This window comes from Rousettus aegyptiacus, unplaced genomic scaffold (assembly GCF_014176215.1).
Source record: "Rousettus aegyptiacus isolate mRouAeg1 unplaced genomic scaffold, mRouAeg1.p scaffold_m13_p_10, whole genome shotgun sequence".
Taxonomy (NCBI): Eukaryota; Metazoa; Chordata; class Mammalia; order Chiroptera; family Pteropodidae; genus Rousettus; species Rousettus aegyptiacus.
This window is the reverse complement of record NW_023416285.1, coordinates 31,826,479-31,844,019: the sequence shown is the minus strand read 5'-3', so window position 1 is coordinate 31,844,019 and position 17,541 is coordinate 31,826,479.

Below are 17,541 nucleotides of genomic sequence, written 5' to 3'. Positions count from 1 at the left end.
TTACCTCACAAAGAATTTACCTGCAAATTGAAAATGAGGAGATTTTTATTTTCTACATCATTATCATATCATTCCTATCCTCCTCATTATCATCATTGATGGTTTTTGTGAGCCAGCAATTCACTAAGTGTTTTACATACGTTATTTAATTAATCTTTACATCAGTCTTTTGACTTAGGTTTTTATTATAATCATTATGCTGACAAAAAAAAAACTGAGGCTTTTAAGGTCATATTGCTAATGGATGGTAGCAAGACGGTGATTTAACTAACATCTATTAACTTCAAAGCCCAACTTCTGAATCACTAAGCTAAATGTTGGTAAATATCAAGGTAAAGGGGTCAAATGTCCAGAACTCTGGAAACATTTTCAAATGGAAATTAAATTACGCATTGAGAGATCAGGTAAATGAAGTTGATTTTATTAGCACTCTAGGATTTGAGGGAGGGCAGTACCTTCAAAATTTCCATATGACACTATATTCACTATCAATTGCTTCATAAAATATTATGCCACAACTTAGTGACTTAAAACAATGAATGTTTATTATCTCACATGATTTCTGTGGCTCAGGAATTTGGAAGCTGATTAGCTGAAGGGTTCTGGTTCAGGAACTCACGGGATGCTTCCGTGAAGATGTTGAAGAGGGCTGAAGATGTGAAGGCTTAGCTAGGGCTGGAGAACCCACTTCCAAAGTGGCTAGGGGCCCTTGGTTCCTGACCATGTGGGCCTCTCCATAAGCAGAAACCTGGATGCCTTTTATAAGCTAGCTTTGGAAGTCACATGCCATCATTTCTGCTTCTTTCTATTGATCACAGTGTTGGAGGGGACTACAAAGGAGGGTGACTACTAGAAGGGCAAGACCCCTGGGGGCTATCTTAGAGGCTGGCTACCACAGACACCTTCCAAAATTTTCCATCACTGTAAACCTAAATGGTAAGTTTTACACACAGTTTTTATTAGGATGCCTAACTTAGTCGCTGTGGCAATTCTAAGGTATTATTGTGTTTGTTTTCAAGAAACTTTCATAAAATATTAAAACTAAAGAACATAGACAAAGAACATCAATTTGAATTTTCTCTGTGGATAGTGTTCTCTAGCAGACATTATTTAACAACCTTCCATTGCCATCACATCATTCCCTTATTTTTCAAAGGAATTTAGGAATGTATTTCTATCATCATTATTATGGTTCCATCTTGGTTTAAATGGAGCCGTAACAAACACAAGAGCCAACATAAGCCTCTGAAGAATACTTCCTTATTATGTTTCTTTGGATGACAAATATCTATTAGGAATCCTCCTAACCTTTTTTCATCTCTGTGTTACTAGTATTCAGCATAGTCTGGCATATAATGATGCAAATAAGATGAATATTAATGCTCTCCTTAGTGACAAGAACTTAGTGGAAGTTCTTATATGGGCTAATCTCAAAAGAGAAAGTTCCAAAATAACTCAGAGGAATTCAGAGGAAGACAGGCTACTAGGAATACAAAACTCTCCATGAAAACTTCATGGCTACTAAGAGAAAATAGGCCTTATGGCCAGCTCAAGACATGAAGAGTCCCAGCCTCATGGAAGGGTAGATCTAAAAGTTACATCCAGTTTGGTGAGTTTGCCTCAGGAAAAATGAAACAGACCAGGTTGAAGGAAAGAAAGAAACTTGGCAGGTTCTGTGCACCAAGAAAGCTTTGTGGACAACCAACTCTACAGTGGGCTCTTTGACATAAATATTTGGTTCCCTCTAAAGCAAGAACCCAATAGCAGTAAATCACGAGGATAAAGTTGTAATAGAAAGGGTCAGAGTCACAGAGAGCTGGGAAGCATATTTGAGACACTTGGAGGCAATGTGACTGGGACATAGTCATTATTTAAAGGAGTCAAATTTATAATCGTGGCATTAGGACCAAATCAAAACTTGATATGAATGAGAAAACAGCAAGGTAAATAGGCAGGAGAATAAGATGTAGGGCAGAAACAGGACTAGGTTGGGGACCATGGTTCTGAAACACATACTGCAATTGATTTACTACAATCAAACTTTACCCCCACCACTCCATTAGAACTGCTCTTGTAAGAGTTACCAATGAGTCCTTGAATTTAAGAATAAGTTGTACATTATTCAATACAAAGGCCAGTCCTATACTTACGTTCAGCACCATTGGACACAGGTGACCATTCTCTCTTCTTTTGTGGTAACTTTTTTCATGAGGCTTCCAGGAAACTCCATTGCCTGGTGTTTCTTCTACCTCAGTGATTACTCATTCTCATCTTTTGTACTTGTTCATTATTTCTTTTCTCACTACATGGTCTTCTTTTCTTCTCCAAATACACATTCACTTTGTGATATTATCAAGCACAACTCAGTAATTTCAGTACAAATTATATACCAAAGATTTCCAAATGAGTCTCTCCATCCTAATCTCTCTCATGAACTCAGATTCATGTTTCTGTTGGAGATCTAATAGACATCTCAAATGCCATATGTCCAAAATCAAATTTCTTATCTTATTCTCAAATCTATTTCACCTGCAACCTTTCCCATTTTAACCAATGGAAAATTTATTTTGACAGATGCTTAGGCCTTTTGGTGTCATCTTTGAGTCCTCCCATTCTTCACCTCATGGCTAATCCAATTGCATATCTTATTGACTTTGGCCTCAAAATACATCCAGAATCCTCTTCTTTTCATCACTTCCTCTGCTATTTGCTTACTCTTAGCTTCTGTCTTCTCCTTCCTGGGTTACTGTGCAGCCTTACAAGCTTTCTTCCTGTTTCAATTTTTCTCCCTACTATCTATACCCCACACAATGGCCAGATTGTTTCTTTTTGAAGTATAAGTCAGAATATGTCATTCCTCTGTCCCAAAGCCATTTCCCACAGAGCAAAAAGCAGATTCATCACAATACCCAAACAGACCCTTCATGAGATGACCTCCTTTACTTCTCTAACTCATCCTTACTTCTCTCTCTCTCTCTCTCTTGCTCTTTGCTGCAGCTGCAACCGACTCTTTGCTGTTCTATTTCTGCTGTTTACATTGGCTGTTCTCTCTGCCTGTAACACTCTTTCCCAATTATCTACATGGCTAATTCTTTCCCCTTCTTTAAATTTTTGCCTAAATGTAAATTTCTCGGTGACGTCTGTCCTGGCCACCGTATTTAAAGTTTCAACCTGCTCCCACTCCACTACTCGTGACACCCTTTCTCTACTTAATTAATATCTTACTTCTTTCTAATATAGTCTAAAACTTACTTATTTATATTTATTTGTGACTGTCTCCCACTACTAAAAAGTAAGCTCAACCAGAACAAGGGTATCTGTTTTGTTCACTCACATATTCCAAATGTCTAGCAGAGTGCCTGACATACAGCAGGTGCTCCGTAAATATGTGTTAAAGAAAGGGTAATAATATTAAAGGAATGTAACTTGATGTTCTAAGGAGAAAAGACATCTATACAAGGGTGAAAGGTGAAGCAGGAAGACCAGTTAGGAGCCTAGCATTTCAGTCCAGGTGAGAGCTGATGGGGGCTTGGACTAGGTGGCAGCAGCTGAGGAATTCTCTCTGGCCCAACCGCCTTATCTAAACAGAGCGGGCCTCACTGTTTGGGAGTGCTATGCAATATGTACCCATTCATCCCAGTCCTTACTTCTAAATCTTGTTGGATAGTATCTTTAGAGCCCAACTTAAAGTTAATATTCATGTGAAGCTCTAACAAACTTCTGCCCCACTCTAGGCCAAATTCATTGCCACTTCTTGTTTCCATAACATTTTGCCCATACTTTTATATAATACTTATCACACTGTATGAAAATTTAAAAATATAGCTTTACATAGTCATAAATTTGTTTTTCCCCTAATAGATTGTGAGCCCCTGAAAACAGTTAATATGTTTTATTGGTCTTTATCTTTGTAACTGAACCAAAATTAATTCCTGCCCATGGTAAATGGTCAGCAAATAAGTAACAATTATTTTAGATCCAGTTCAATGAATTTCATTTTAAAGAGGGATATATTTTTGTCTTAAACAGTTTTGAGTTAATCATATAGTAACAACAGGTGCAAATTGATTCTTTCTTTGAGAATTTATACATTTTAACAATTAAAAATTTGTTTTAATAAAAGGGAAAGACCATCATGCAGAATAGTTCAAGCATAACTTGTTTTGGGTTTAGTTTTTCACCAGAAAAAAAAAAATCAGAATCTCAGGCGATCACTAATTAAATCCCAAGTTATTGGCCTTGAAAGTTAAGCATGCCTTCAGCTCTAAAGAAGCAGATTAAACCAGTTGTGCTGTCAGCTTGAAGCATTTGGAAGCTGTCCAGACTGCCTAAGAATTTTTTCCCCCTTCTTATTTTCTTCCTTTCTGCCAGGCTCGCTCAGTGAGTTTATTTGCAGAATCAAATGAAAATCAATCCCTTTATGTGAACCTTCCTGAAGCAGCAAGACTATGTTTGGTCACAAGAGCAGAGGTTCGTGCAGTGAAAGCTCTACTGGTGATTTCTTCCCACCCAGGGCTGCCAAGGTCCTCTCCACCACGTAGCGATGAAAGGGAGGATCAAACAGCTCTCTCAAAGCCAAGCTTCATCACTTGCCTTTTCTAAATATAGTGCACTTCAGTAAACACCATTGTGAATTTGCCGTTTGCTTGCTAGGGAATATAGTGCCAACTCCATCAAATTTTATGCGTGCGGGTATATATTTAGATCTTATTGGACCCCTTTTTTATCAACTAAAATACTAAGCAAATTCCTTTTTTATTTTAAAATTTGACATTCAGTCAGTTTCTGCTCAGCACTTTCGATAAATTAACTTGAGGAAAAGGGCTCTGACACAGGTAAGGTTAAATGAATAAAGTTTAACGAAAAACAAAGTTAAGGTCTTGGAAATTCTTGAAAATATCACCTTAGGCCTGGCTGCTGAGGTCCACTACCCTGTGTCTGCAATGTGACACTTCCACCAGTCAAACTGGGACTAGGTTGATCAAATTAAGACAATACATTGCTTTAGACAACTTTCCCTGAGCAGTGCCTGCTAATATAATTGTAAAAAATGTGTTCTGTTTTATTGGTGAAGGTGCTATCCTTACTTCTGATTTATGCTCACCTTTGATCTTGATGGAAACTAGACATCTCTATTCTGCAGCCAACACCTGATCCTCGGGCTTCTGTTCACCCTCACCTAAAATAAGACCAGGAGAGAAAGCACACCAAGTGTGCAAAGCTCAACAATGATTTAGGACAGGAACCAAGAACATGATCTCCAGCAGGAGCCGTGGGGATCACCACCGGAGGATGTGAAGTTTTGAGCTGACTTTGGTCCAAGAGGCCCCTGTGCAGGTGGGAGAGACATGGAAATTTGAGTAACCCACATGGGCAGAGCCCACGCTCAGTGGTACATCTGAGAGATGAGACTTTCTGAGATCACTCACCTTACCAGTTTTACACAGCAGAAATCTGGGAACTTTAAAGATCGTAACTCCTTCCACCTATGGTTTTCCAATCTTGTGATTTTGTCGGGAGTTTTTTCATTCCTCTACAAACCAATTTTTACTTCATTGGTTTATCAAGTCAACCCAACAAATGAGAGTCCCAAATTTGGAAAATAAATCTTTCAGTCTCAAATCAGACAGAATAAAGAAGTAAAACATTATATAATGCTAGTTAAAAATGAGAGAGTAGATTCTAATATATAGAATAAAAAGAGAAATTAAGAAATCTAATTTTTTTTTTTTGCCTTCTGCTTTTTTTCTTTTTTATTCTTCTTGTGGCCACCAGCCATTTGTGTATCTTTCATGAGCTTCACATACTTCGTTTTCAAAATGAGTGAAAGCTAAGGATTTATGCGTTTACAAGATGACAGCCTCACTCTAGGAAAATCCAGGGGGGAAGAAATGACTTGCAAAAGATACATTAGGCATGTTTTCTCCTTTACAAGAGGATTCTTCCGTAGGTTTCTTTAAATCATAATTATGCCTAATGAAGCTTTTACAAGCAGCTGCTGAGTGGTGGAAAGAATGAAAGATCTCAATTCATGTATCAACTACATTATTTATTAGCTGTGTGACCTTGAGCACTTAAGTCAGTTAACCTTTTTGAGCTTCTGGGTTTTTTTCTATAAAACAAAGATAATGACACCTCCTTCACAGACCTGTTAAGATCAAATGAGATCATTTGTATAGAAGCACTTGGTTAACATAACCCATTAAAATGTGAATTCAAACTCTCCAGTATTACTAACAGTAATGTCTTTTAGGCTCTATCTCCCCAAGCAAGGGAAACAAAAGAAAAGATAAACAAATGGAATTGCATCAAACTAAAAAGATTTTGCACAGCAAAGGAAACCATCAACAAAACAAAAAGACAACCGACTGATACATCTGATAAGGTGTTAAAAGCTAAAATATATGAAGAACTCACACAACTCAACAACAACAAAAATCTAATTTAAAAAAACCAATACTTCTCTAAAGAGGAAATACAGCTGGCTAATAGACGTATGAAAAGATGCTTAAGGTTACTAATCATCAGAGAAATGCAAATTAAAACCACAATGAGATATCACCTCACATCTGTCAGAATGTCTACATCAATAAATCAAAAACCAAGAAGTGTTGGTGAGGATGCAGAAAAAAGGGAACCCTCATACATTGTTGGTGGGATTGCAAAGTAGTACACTTGCTATGGAAAACAGTACAGAGGTTTCTCAAAAAATTAAAAATAGATTTACCTTTTGACCCAGCAATTTCACTTCTGGGTATTTATCCAAAGAAAACCAAAACAATAATTTGTAAATATCTATGCACTTCAATATTCATGGCAGCACAATTTACAATAGCAAGATATGGAGGCAAACTAAATGCCCATTAACGGATGATTAGATAAAGAAATTATGGTTCATATATATATAATGGAATATTACTCAGCCATTAAAAAATGAATCCTACCATTTCTAATGACATGGACAGACCTAGAGGTCATTATGCTGAGTGAAATGTCAGACAAAGATAAATGTCATATGATTTCACTTATATGTGGAATCTAAGGAACAAAAAAAGAACAAACTAATCAAAAACACATTCACAAATATAGTGAACAATTTGGTGATGAACGGAGGGGTTTAAAGGGCTGCAAGAATGGGGTGAAAGGTTAAAGAAGTACAAATTAGTAGTTGATAGATAGTCGCGGGGATGGGGAGCACAGCATAGGGAATGCAGTTAGCACTAATATGTTGGCTAGGTGAGGAGCCGGGGGAGGGAGGAAGCAATTGGGGGGGATTGTTTTATGAACTATATAATATTTAACTGATATACTGTATACTTGAAACTGATTAAAATAAATAAATAAATTTTTTATTAAATGTGAATTCAGTGAATGTTTGTGGAGCATCTACCATGTGCTAGGCTCTGTTGGGCACTGATAGTATGATCTACATGACATGCGTCATTTTCATTTGCAATTTTCATTTCTTAGAGTCTTTCAATTTGTGTTAAAATTTGGCTTGTCTGAAGTACAGGGTATAGTGAAAAATTATACATATTCATTTACTTCACATAGTTCACATGTGCCATGAATTGTAAACAAAGGGCCTACTTCTAGAAGACTTACCATTCTTATTGGCTAATGTTAAGCAAAGTAAGGTGCATAACTCTCAGCCTTTTACAAACAGAATGGAAAGAAAATACCTCTTGGTATGTGGGTGCAGATGCTACTGATGGGCTTGCCATTGTGGATGCTATTCCAGTTTCCTCCGCAGTCCATACCTGGAGCCCTCGAATTGGACGTCATGGCCAGTGTCCTTGGTTGGGCTGGTTATTATATTCCAAAGGTGCACCATAGTAGTAGAAGTTCTGCCTCAGTCTATTCTGATGCTAAATGTTTCTCATGATCTCCTGTGTCATTCCCCAACTACCTGACAGCCTCCTGCCATCTACACTTCTCTCCTGTCTCATTACCTGTGTGGAGCAAGGACAGTATCAGTCTTGCTACCATTATTAATCTTACCTCACCCTACCTCTTCTACTTAGTAGATTTCATATATCCCACATAACATTTCTCCAGAATATATGCAGATTATTTCTAGAAAGTTTTGTTCACACAGTCATAGGGAGCAGGATTCTGGCATTGCAGACTTGAAGGAGTTTTAAATACATTGCAGTCTATGTCAATAGCATCTTCTGGAGTTGCGCATTGTACAGCCAATACAGCCACTTGGTAGCCCTGATAAGAAAACTAGAAGCTCTAGTATATTCCATGAAATTAAACCTGAAGCTTGATCACATGTGAAATCTGCACTCTCTTTCATGCCCCCTAAAATTCTTTTGGCCACTTTAACTTTCTAGCCAGCATTTAAAGGTGTTCTAAGCACAAACAGGTTTATGAGTTGGTATCTATCTCCTCTTCAAACCACCACTCCCTTAGTTCAGGTCTCTATCATCTTTCCCCTGATCACCATCTGGTCTCTTATCTGATCTCCATACTTTCAGTCTATCTCCCACCGCCATTCATTTTCTAATGTTGACATGGTGACCTAACTAAATCATAAATCTGGTCATGTCATGACCCTGCTTATAATCCTTTAGTAACTTTACATTGTCTTCAGGATAAAATCAAAATTCTTTAGCATGGAAACAAGGTCCTTCATGATTCTGACTCTTGCTCTCATGTTCTTCTAAAACACTATACGGGCTCAAGTCAAGTCAAGGTCTTTGCGTTTGATAGTCACTCTGCTTAGAATGCCTTTCACTCTTCTCTCCCTTCCCCTGACCAAGCCCAGTTCAGAGGTTACCTCCCCTGGGAACAATTTGAAGGCAAACGCAGGGACCTGTGTAGCTAGCAATGAAAATACTTCTATAGCCCACAAAGTGTTGAAAAGTAAGTCTTGAAGAAAGGTCAGAAAGAAAGTCATTCCTGGCCCACCACACACTGATTCACAGGGGTTAGATGCTGGTGTATAGAATTTCAGGGAGCTATATAGAGAGTAAGGGCCACACTGAGCTCATTCTGCCATGTTCTTTCCTGACCTCTGGGAAGTCAGATAGAGATAATCAGATGACAGAAAGGCCCCAGAGGGACAGCTCGAGTTGCCTGGGAAATAAAAGAAAATCTAGCAAAAAAAGAGTTTAAACTTAGGAACCAGAGAAACTGAGTTCTGATTACAATATCTTTAGATCTCAGTTTATCATTTAAGTATGTAAGGAATGGATTCTGTCAGAGATTTTCATATTGTACATCACACAGCCCTAGGCATTTCAGATATTCCTCAAGTGCCACCTCAGGGGAATAAGAGGAATATAGAGGGAATGAATGCATCCCCCAGAACACCTCTGCTCTTGTTAAATATTCTGTTCTTTGGTGTAAGATTTCATCTGAAAAAAGGGTTATACTGTTTAAAATGGTTTTTTTTTAAGCCTGAAAGAGATTAATAAATAGCAGATGTTCCATGAACTGACTATGCTTCACCTTCTCCTAGAATTAAGACCTTTTGACCAATGCCCTGCAGTGGCTAATTGGGCTTTCGTTATGGCTTCTCCCCTAGTCACCTATCTTTCTTCTCTTTCTAGCCAGTCTTCTCACTGTCCAAAGATCAGATGGACTTTGTCCCCAAACCAGTCAATGCCAGTTGTACTTGTTATTTTGATTATTTTTAAAGATATATACTATGTAGACCAGTGAAATATAGCTCAGTGAGAATCCCTTTTTACTATGAATACACTAAGAATGCTTTGGAAAGATTTAATAAAAACAGGTCACTAAAAATATTGCTATAGAATTAGATATGGATGAGTTAAGTTTGGGGGAAAGATTCTAAAAATCCAAATGGAATCTACTCTCAGATCGTTTCTGAAGTATCCTGGAGTTCTAATTCCACTTTAAAGGAATCCAACCTGGAAATTATACATGGTCAGAAAGTGTGGTTCATCCAAAAAGGCAACAACACAACTCCAAACAGTGTGTCTACACTCAAATCAAACCTTGGTCTTACATGAGACACTGGAAAATAAATAGACATCTATGTTTTAAGATAAAACAAAATATTTAAATATATATGTGTTATTTTTATAATTCTCTACTTTGACTTTTCCAGTTAACTGCTTGTCCAACCATTGATGTGTGTCTGTATGTTTACGTATAATGAGACAGACCAGAAAATATTCTTTGGGGAAAACAAAGACACAAATAAACAAAAAAACTCAAAGCAACAGCCCAAGATCTGAGGTTCTCTTTGCATTTTTTTTTCTAAACAGAGAAGATACTTCTATTGAAGTGGACCCTGACTGGCCTTGCATTTGTGCAGCTGTCAGGCTCAATAGCCACTATAACACAGACAACATGGTCATTTCCAACTACAACAGGTGTCCCTGATTTTTAGTCTTTCTTAAATTTCAGCAGAGACTGCAGTATGATCATGGAAAAGAAGTTGGACGACAAGAAGAAAGATAGTTGGGGATACAGAGTGAATGGTGTGACCTAGAGGCTCTCTCTCTAACTAGTCAGAACATGTATAGTGCCAGGGGAGCTCTGCTTGGCAAGCCCAACATTACGAAGATTTACTGTCTGCTTGCAACTGTGATCACTAAATGACTTATCTCATTTTTGTAGGGTAGCGACAGGGCACTGACGATACAAAGCCATCCTTGCCCAGTGATAGTTATAACTGTTTACAGCAAAATCAGCATTGCCAGGACTCAACTAGATGGGCATCAACCTTAAATGAGTAATAAATAATACATCAATGCATGGAAGATGCATTACACTCCTCATCGGAAGGTATAGTTATTTTGAAATCTGAGTGTGGATACCTGGTGTGTCAAGAAGTATTGTGAAACAATAATAATTTATTTATCAGGGTCTTTATGACCTGTAATTAAAATACAACCTTAAGTAAATAAATAAGGAGCTTAGTGCCTTAAATTATGGAGAGGGTATGAGACTCCTAAGTGACATCTTGTCATCTTAGGATTCCACTTGGAATGAATAGGTCTTAAAAAACTCCAAAAAGCAAACATCTTCTACATCTTACCAATCTCTGACGTCTTCTGCCCCTCTTCCTTTTGATGAGCATTGTCTCAGTCCAGACATATTTTATGCATATTGAAATATATTTTCTTTTCATAACACAGTTCAAATCACATTTTATATACTGTTCTGCAACTTGTCTTATGCATCTTATTTTTTAAGCTGTACCGTACCATACAACTCTATGTATTTACTAAAGATTATTTAGCTAGCTAGGTCATGTTTTGATTTATACAAGTAATGTGGGCTTACTGAGGAAAAACATTAAGATGGATAAATATTTTTTAAAAACTGCTGACACTCTGGGAGATACAAGAGATACTCTGAGGGGTAGGGAAGTGGCTGGCATCTGAGGATTAGCAATTTTTTTGAAACAGGAATAGTCCTGCTGGTGATGAGACTTTCATTTTCTGTGAAATTCAAGGCTGACTGCAGGTTCACTGAGAATTTGTTTAATTTCCAAGGGAGCAATCTGTAGAACAGAGTTTGAGTAATATCAGGAAAAGTCCTGAACATCTTTATTATCTCTAACTGATGTCTGCTGGAATATAGCACATCAGCTAAGGTACTGATTAAGCAGGAGTCAAATTTTCAAAACTCAGCCTTTCTGATGGAGTGAGAGTCAAGCCATTATGAGAGCTCTCTATTCCCTTGGTTAATATTTTTCCTTTTATCTGGGACTATGCTTCTTTGAGGGGAAGCTGAGTGAGTTTAATGGAGTTTCCTAAATTACAAGAGCCAACTGGAGCACAGTTCTTAATGAGATGAAGAGTTGTAATGCTCAGCTGCCATCAATAGGAAGCAAGTCATGGAGTTTCACAGGAAGGGCACTGGCTTTGGGGTCAAATCATGTGCTCGGGTTCAAATTCAGGGTCTACTACAGACTATCTGACCTGCACATGACTAATCCCTCCAAGCCTCTATTTACCTGTGCATTAGATGAAGTATATTAATCCCGTTATTATAAAGCTATTGGGAGAAGTAAATGAAATAATATACGTACTCATGGGACTGTGTCAGGCACAGTGCTGGATTTCCAGAGAATGGACATGTGTTAAGCACGTGGTAGACAGTCATTAAAGACTTATTGAGTTGACAATCTCATTTAGTAGTGGGAGACTCAAAAAATAAACAAAACAAATAAAAGATTGAAGTTGAAAGAGCTTTGAAACTGTGCTAGGAGATAGGAGATTAAGTGCCTCTTCTCCAGAAATAAAAACAAAGAGAAGAAGCAGGGAGAAGAAAAATAAAATATTTCTTGAGACTAAAACAGATTCATGAAAACAATGTGTATATGTCCACTACAACAGGATTATTAATGAAAAATTCTATTGTGAAAGATCATGGCCTGAACCCTAGCCCCACTCACTTCCAGTATGTAGATGTTTAAGGCAGTCTTTCTTAACCTTAGCATTATTGACACTTTAGGATAGATAATGCTTTGTTGTGGAGGGCTGTCTTTTACATTTCAGTGTGTTTAGCAACGTTCTTGACCTCTTCCTACTAGATGCCAGGAGCGCCCTCCATCAAGTTATAATAACCAAAAATGTCTCCAGATCCCCCCAAAATTGTTAAAATTGTTACATGAATTCAGTAAAGTCAGAGGATACAAACTCAATATATAGAACTCTGTGGTATTTTTATACACTAAGAATAAACTATCAAAAAGAAAATTGAGAAAACAATCCCATTTACAATTGCACCTAAAAGAATAAAATACCTAGGAATAAATTTCATGGGAGGTAAATATGAACTAGTTATAGTTCATATATCCATTCCCCCTTTCTAATCTTTTTCATAGGATAATAATCCTCCTTGTTCATGCTGATTCTAAGTGTTCAGTATTTGAAGTTATTAAATACACGTATTTGAATAAATAAATTTTTAAAAATTAAAAAAAAATCTTTATACTTCAGACTTCATCTCAATCAGGAACTTCCTCAGAGACATTCCCTGAGCCCCCATCCCAGTCAAGTCCTTTTGCCATTGTCCTCTCACACTCTACTGTTTCTTCACAGGACTTAACAAAGCTTGTGTTTGATTCACTGGGTGATTTTTGATTGAGGTCTCCCATTGGATTGGAAATGCCAAGAAAGCAGCAACTGTGTCTACTTTTTCTCACGATTGCATCCCCAGTGCACTGCCTGATGCATAATATGTGTTCAATATCTCTTGATTGAATGAACAAATGAATCTCTTGGGAACTTTTAGAAATGAAGGGTGGAGTCCTTGAAGAGAGACTGAAGCCCAGCAAAAGAAAGTTGGAACAATCAAAGAAATATATTCTATTACTGTTAACATGACCTCAGTTTCCCTGGGCAAGCTGGATCATAACAGAGAACATAAAGTTGACAACATAAAGAGTTAAATAGATTATAGTAGATACACATGATGGAATATAATACAATCATTAGAAATCTTGTTTGCAATCCAAATATCTCATAATGTGGCATAGCCTTAGAAACAAACACTATGTAGTCATTGCAATTATATTGTAGATTTATGTTTCTTAGCATATGAAAATGATCTTGATAAAAACTATTCATAATTTTTTTGGTGAAAAAATAGGTTACAAAACAATTTATAAAGGTTCATTTTTCTTTGCTTAAAATTAGTATAAAATTATGTGTTTATAATATGCAAGAAACTGTGAAAAACATTTTACATTTGTATGTGTCATAACAACCTTATAAGGAAGATATTATTATTATCTCCATCTTAAAAATAAGAAAAATGAAGCCTTTAGAGGCAAAATATGCCTGTAATTCAGGGTTCATTATATTAATAGTGATCTCCAATTAGTTAGGACTATTTACTTTCTCTATATTATGTAAATGTTTTTAATGATTAAAAAAAAAGCTCTTTTTGCAATGTTTTCAAAAACCAGTAAGATAAATTTTTATACTGTAAAATTGCAATTATTTTTTCTAAAATGTAGAATATACTGGAAAGAAATGGGTACAAGTGTTATAAGTAAGTCCTTTTTCTCTTTATTAAGGTAATTTGCATTTCTAAATTTCTCGCAATGACCTTGTATTTGCTTTAATTATTAAGCAATTTGTCAAAGTTGCCTATCGTAGAGCAGTTGGCATGAGATACTTTAATTTCAGATGAAATCCCCAAATATCTGGGGCAATTTCAACTCTTATACTACAATGTCAGGTGAAAAAATGAGATTAAAATTTTTTTCTATAACAAAATTAGTTTTTATCTCAAATCTTCATTCTTCAAGAATGGAAAATCTTGGTCTCAATACGTTTCACTTCCCCTTGTTCCCAAGCCCGCCTCCACCTTCACCCTTGCCTTTACCCTCTTCCTAGGGATTATCGCCATCCTATTTCACTGCACCTCAAAATGTCAGGAAGAAAGCCACACGTGTTAATATTTCAGAAATATTATCTTTCCTCACACCAGTGGTACTGAAATACTGAAACAATCAGATCCCAAACCAGACCAACCCTGACTGACCCGTCTGAGTGATCAACACATTGGCCTTTGCGAGGTAGGACTAAGTTGTAAAACTTCCACCCTCCTGTGACTTAAAGTCAGCCAGGATGACATGACTTTTCTTTCATCGGGTTGAGGATTTATTGTCAAATGGAGATAGAATCCTCTTTACCTAGAAAGGGTGGTCACATCAGGTCATCTGGGAGGGAATGAAAAGAGTACATTGAAGTGTAAGCTGGCAGCTGCTTTTGCCTATTAAGTAGTCATTCTGCTCTAGAGCAGATGGTGTTGGCAGGGCCACATAAGCCACCCTGGAAAGACACAAACATTTAAAAGTTGGCTTTGACTTTCCACATTACATATATAATTTCACTAACATTTATGGTTTTTTTGCAGGCTGGTTTGTCAGTGTATTTTCAATACCTACCTCACCTAGTGCTTGGTACACACTAGGCACTCAATATCAGTTGGTTGCATCAATGATAAACAAATGGCACATGAATTCACATTTTTATTAAAGGTGCATTTCCACAGATAACATGCACATAGCTATGACACAATTCAAATGTATATTATCCATAAAATTGCACATGGAGAGTCTTAAGAGAAAAAGAGCATAACGAGCTGCTTTTCCCAGAGCTCCAGAGTAGAGGCAGAGTTATCTGGCTGCAGGCGTCCATCTGGAGTAGGACATACTTAGAACTGGGGAGGAGAGAGCTTCTTGCTTTGTCCTTCGGTGTTCTAGGTTCACACCACTGTGGCCCTTCTAAGTGGAAGCATGACAGGGGACACAGAGCCACTGTGGGGAGAGCCTCAAGCTCAGTTTATCTCTCAAATCAGGAGAGCCTCAGGTAGAATTGCATTCCCTAGATATCCAGGACCGCTGGCCAGAGGTACCCAGGTAGGAAGACCGTAACGCCTCCTGGTGGCTACAGAGCATTCAGGGGCTTCTCAACCAGGTATTCACTCAGCCAAGAATCCAATTGCAGGTGTAAATATCATAATGAGTTTGGGAATTTGGAACTCAGTGCCTGGTAATAATCTCTGTTTCCATTATCGTTGTCATGATCATTAACTTTGCAATTACATTTCTTTGAAGACCTACACACCAGGCACTATGCCAAGTACTTTTTTTTCTAATCGTTCCAAACTCTCCGGAAGGTATTCTTATCTCCTTATTACGCAGGAGAAAATGAGCCCCAGAGACGCTAAATAACATTCTCAAGGCTCAGGAAAAGTCTTGCCTTCTCAGCTTAGATATTCATTAATGACTCCTCATTACCTAAAATTGCCATTTGTATTTATATTTCAAAGAATCCTATGGAGCGTCACAGGGAGCTCAGGAGCCATCAAAAAGAGAATATCAATTGTGGCAAGTTTCAGGATTCCTCGGAGCTGTGCACATTTTGATGAAGCTTCTCTGACTTAATCTCTTTTCAATACTAGTCAGCCATGTAAAATTCAATTTGATTTCTTTAGGGCTCTGCCCTGATAGCGGAAAAAAATAATAATAATAAGAGGAAGCTAGAAAGGAAGAGATTGAAGTAGGAAGGGAAGTGTGTGGCTGGGGCAGGGGTGGGGGGAATCTAAACTACTTAATTTTGGTATTTCTGAACCTTCAGAAACTTTCCCCGAGATACCACCCCTTATGTAACCACAATCCATGATTTTGAACACATTGGCTCCCATCATATTGGCCCAATTGTTTCTCAAGCACTTCTCTTGCTTATTCGCCTCTTTGTTTCATTTCTTCAGTTTCCTAAGCATACGCTGTTTTTAATACCCATCGTTTTCAGCTGTCTCACAGCTTCTGCTTCCTGAAGACTTCACCAGGCTCCCTTGCTGGAAGTTAGTTACCTAGAGGGACAGAGAACTGAGGGAGGGCATTGTGACTGGTACCTAGAGGGTGGAAGCCAAAGATGCTGCTAAACATTTTACAATGCACAGGACAGGCCCAAATTGTCAGTGGTGCCAAGGATGGGAAACCCTCTAACAAGGCATGGAAACTAAATAAAATATCATGAAAAGTAGAAATAAAAAAGCAAAACCATCTTTACTCTCAGATCATATGATTATTAATGTAGAAATTCCTAAGGAATCCAAAAAACACCACTAGAACTAGTAAGTGAATTTATAAAGGTCATAGGATAATTTTACTTTTATGCACTTACAAAAATGATTAGAAAATAATTTTTAAATTGTAATTTTAAATTAACATAAAATATTTCAGAATAAATTTTATAAAAGACATGCAAGACCTCTACACTGAACATTACAAATGTTATTGGAAGAAATTTTAAAAGTTCTAAATAATTGGAGAGATATAGAATGCTCATGGATCAGCAGACACAATTTTGTTGATGTCAATTTTCCCCAAATCAATCTATATATTAAATATATAGATTTGGAGGACTCATAAATTTTAAGATGGATTTAAGACTTATTATAAAGCTACAGTAATTAATATGATGTGAAATTATCATATGTATAGCCAAATAAGCTGATGGAACACATTAGAGAGATGGGAAATAGACCCATATAGAGAGAGTCAATTGATTTTCTACAAAGGTATCAAGATAATTCAATGGGTAAAGAAAAGTTTTTTAAACAAATGGAGTTCCAAAAACTAAAATAAATATTTGGTAAAAAATGAACCTCAATCTCCACCTCACACTTTATATAAAAATTAATTCAAGATGGGTCATAGACCTAAATATAAAAGATAAAATTATAATGCTCTAAAAGAAAATGTAGAAAAACATCCTTGGAAAACATAGAAGAATATCTTTGGAAGCTTGATAGGCAAAGATTTCTTAGAGATGATACAAAAAATATTAATCATGTAAGAAAAATAGATAAATTCAATCCTATTAAAATTCAAAGACTCATTGAAAGACGCTATTAATAAAATTTATAAAACAGAAATTTTTCATTTATAGCTATATCTATCTGCCTGTCTGTCTGTCTGCTTAAAAAAGGATTTGTATCCAGACTTTAGATACTGAAAAGAAAAAAGCAACCTAATTTAAAAATAGGCAAAATGAACACAACCTAAAATGAACTTTAATCTGCAAGGGA